The sequence below is a fragment of the Pseudomyrmex gracilis genome, unplaced genomic scaffold, assembly GCF_002006095.1.
Source record: "Pseudomyrmex gracilis isolate BER0280 unplaced genomic scaffold, ASM200609v1 scaffold_1084, whole genome shotgun sequence".
In the NCBI taxonomy this organism is placed as follows: Eukaryota; Metazoa; Arthropoda; class Insecta; order Hymenoptera; family Formicidae; genus Pseudomyrmex; species Pseudomyrmex gracilis.
Genome location: NW_018021668.1, coordinates 4,962 through 8,560, shown reverse-complemented (window position 1 = coordinate 8,560; position 3,599 = coordinate 4,962). Strand labels below are relative to the sequence as shown.

The following is a 3,599-nucleotide window of genomic DNA, read 5'->3' as shown; positions in this document are numbered from 1 at the left end:
CCCATGACCCATTAACCCCATAATCCCATAACCCTATATCCCCATAGCTCCATAAGCCTATCACGGTGATTAAAATGTTAATCATTCATGACCAAAGATTTCCTAAATTTATGGAATTAAATAAAATAATTCTATGACCTTGCATTCTCACTGTACTCATAAAATAAACATTTGTTCCTGAAACGAAGGCGAGACCGTCGGCATTAGCGTCACCCGATGTACACCGCGACGCAGGTACAGGAAGAACAACAGAGTGAGAAATTGACCCGCAATCGTCATCGTCATAAACCATAGCTTCAATCATTGACGATGATATATGCAACATGTATATAGAATGGTGCTTCTGTTACATGGATTTCTGCTGAAGAAAATGAATCTGATAGTGAAGATAGCGATACTATCGTATCGAAGTATTCTCAAGATTGGTGTTGAATGATCTTATAGAAGACTTAGGTTTACCAAAAGATGGGGTTATGGGGTTTATCTAATTGGTTTTTGTGTTTATGGCTTGAATCAAAAGATATGGGTTTCGAGCTCAGATTATGGTGTTTTTTGAGGTTATGGCGGAACCCCGACCCGATAGGGTTTAATGGACCTCGGATTCGGATTCAGCGACCCCAAAAACATATAATAAACATGGTCTGATCCCCAGGCCAAAGAAATTTTTTTTTGTGTGGCTGTGTAATTTATTTGTTTATTCTGGTTTGCTGAACAGAAAACAGTGTTGTTTTAAATTTGACACAGGCTCCGATGTGTCTATCGTGAATTCTAATTTAGTAGGGAAGTCTCAATGTCAAAGGTTGTCGGGAAAGCCGGGATTGAGATATCCTACCGGTGAGAAAGTTCCGGTTCAGTTAGAATGTGTGGCTTGAGTGGTTGTAGGGAGATATTCTTTAAATATGCCTTTTTACGTGGCGAATACTTGATGAATGTATTCTAGGGCTGGACTTCTTCAGGAAGACAGGTCTGAGCAGGGCGTTGGAATCGCTCTTTATTGCTCCCTCGAATGAGTCGAGAATGTCTTTTTGTCGGGTGTATGACATTTCCGAGGAAGTTCCGGCTAATCTAAAAAATTTTTATGAGCGGAATTCTGTTGATCTGAATGAGGCGCAGAGGGATATTTCTGCTAAGTTTATGATTGAATTTCAGGATGTTTTCTCTGATCAGATCGTGGCTGGGAACTGTGATGTTCTGCAGCATGAGATAAACCTTCAGGATCCACGCCCGATTAAGCAGGCTCCGAGGAGGATCCCGGTAGGAATGCGGGCTGAGAAGGATTCTTCAGGAAATGAAGAACCAGGGAGTCATCGAAGAGTCTTTTGGCCCGTGGGTTTCTCCGGCGGTTATTGTGAAAAAAAAGGACGGCTCTTTGAGGTTTTGTGTAAATTATCGCAAATTAAATGCGGTTACGATCAAGGATTCTTTTCCTCTTCCTAGAGTAGATGATCTTTTAGATCAGTTGTCCGGGAACGAATGGTTCTCCACTCTGGATATGAAAAGTGGATCCTGGCAATTGAAGATTTGGCCAGAGGATATGGAAAAAACTGCTTTTTCGGTAGGCAATGGGCTGTGGCAATTCACGGTAATGCCTTTTGGCTTGTGCAACGCTCCGGCCACGTGTGAGCGCTCGATAGTGCGGGTTCTCCAGCAGTTGTTGACTAAGAGTTGTTTGGTTTATTTGAATGACATTGTTGTGTTCGGTAAATCTTTTGAGGAGAAAGTAACTAATTTGAAGAAAGTTTTTCTGAGACTCAGGGCGGCTAATTTGAAACGTAATCTTAAGAAATGCAATTTGTTTAGGAAACAGGTGAAATATCTTGGCCATGTGATTTCAGCTGAAGGCATCTCGACGGATCCGGAGAAAATTGCAGCTGTGAGGGAATGGCCTGTTCCACAGAATAAAAAGCAGGTTTGCAGTTTTTTGGTATTTTGTTCTTATTATCGCAAATTTGTTAAAGGTTTCTCTTTGATAGCGAAGCCCCTATTTACTTTGACTGAAAACCAGGTGAAGTTTGTTTGGACTGAGCAACGCCTCGGGAGGCGTTTGCAAATCTTAAGCAGACGTTGTCTTCTCCTCCTGTGCTCTCTTTTCTTCTTGAAGAAGGAGAGTTAATTCTGGACAGTGATGCTTCTGGCCATGGTGCTGGCGCGGTTTTATCGCAGGTTCAGCGGGGGACGGAGAAGGTCATCGCTTATTATAGTTGGGTATTGAATAAGGCTGAGAGAAATTATTGTGTTACTCGGCGCGAGTTATTGGCTATGGTTCATTTGGTAAGATCTTTTCATCACTATCTGTATGGGCGGAAATTTCGGGTTCGAACTGATCATGCGTCCCTTAGATGGTTGATGTCTTTTAGAGATTTTGAGGGTCAGTTAGCTCGCTGGGCGGAAAGACTCTAGCAATATGATTTTGAGATAGTTCATCGGAGTGGTTGAGCGCATGAGAACGCGGATGGGCTTTCCAGGCGACCTTGTGCAGAGTCTTGCTGCAAATATTGTTTTAAGGTTGAGAGTAGAGACGCCTTGAAGCAGGAGGAACGGGTAGCTCGGATAGTTTTTGAAGAGTTTGCGTCTGAGGAATGGCGAAAAGATCAGTTGGAAGATCAGGCCGTATCGATTATTTTACAGGGAAAAGAAAAAGGTTATCATCCCTCTTGGGAAGACGTGTCCGTTAGAGGCCCTTCTTCGAGGATCTATTGGTCTCATTGGGACGCTTTAGTTGTTTTGGATAGAGTTCTGCATAAGAGGTGGGTAGCTCCAAATTTAAAGTCGAGTTTTTTTCAGATTATTGTTCCTTGGAAGAGAGTTGAGCGAATTTTAGAAGAAGCTCATGATGCCCCTTCTGGGGGTCATTTCGGAATAAATAAAACGTTAGGAAAAATTCGTAAGCAGTTTTATTGGGCTTCGTGCAAGAGGGATGTCGAGAATTGGTGTAGGTCTTGCAAAGTTTGTGTAGCGAAAAAAGGCCCTGCGGACAAAGGTAAGTCTCCGTTGCAGGTTTTTAATGCCGGTGCGGCTTTTGAAAAGTTGCAAATGGACATTCTGGGTCCTTTTCCGGCGTCTTCTTCAGGAAATAAATATCTCCTAGTGGTTGTAGATTGTTTCTACAAGTGGGTGGAGGTTTTTCCTTTAAAGAATATTAGGGCGTCGACTGTGGCGGAGGTTTTTGTCAATCAGATAGTTTCTAGATATGGGGTTCCGTTGGAATTACATACGGATCAGGGTAAGAATTTTGAATCTCGACTTTTTCAAGAATTGTCGTGGTTGTTAGGAATGAAGAAGACAAGGACTACTGTTCTTCATCCACAATCTGATGGACAGGCCAAAAGACAGCATCAGACGATTTTGCAGTATTTGTCTAAGTTCGTTGACAAAAATCAAAGGAATTGGGATCGTTGGGTTTTGATGTTTTTTTTTGCTTACAGATCTTCTAAGCATGAGGCTACGGAGGTTACTCTTGCTGAATTGTATTTCGGGCGTGATTTACGTCTGCCAGTAGATTTGTTAGGGTGGTACTCTATTGACCACAGTACGATTCGACACCGCTCGATTCGACACAGATTTATTCGACACCAAATTATTCGACACCGTACGATTCG

The 3,599-nt window shown here is 42.5% G+C and overlaps 1 long non-coding RNA gene across 1 annotated transcript; it reads left to right on the top strand.

The window, feature by feature from the left end:
- Positions 1–2: 2 nt before the first annotated feature.
- LOC109861849 lies at positions 3–351 on the top strand. Its single transcript, XR_002251036.1, has 2 exons — positions 3–65; positions 241–351. It is a non-coding gene; the product is annotated as an uncharacterized LOC109861849 (long non-coding RNA).
- The last annotated feature ends 3,248 nt before the right edge of the window (positions 352–3,599 follow it).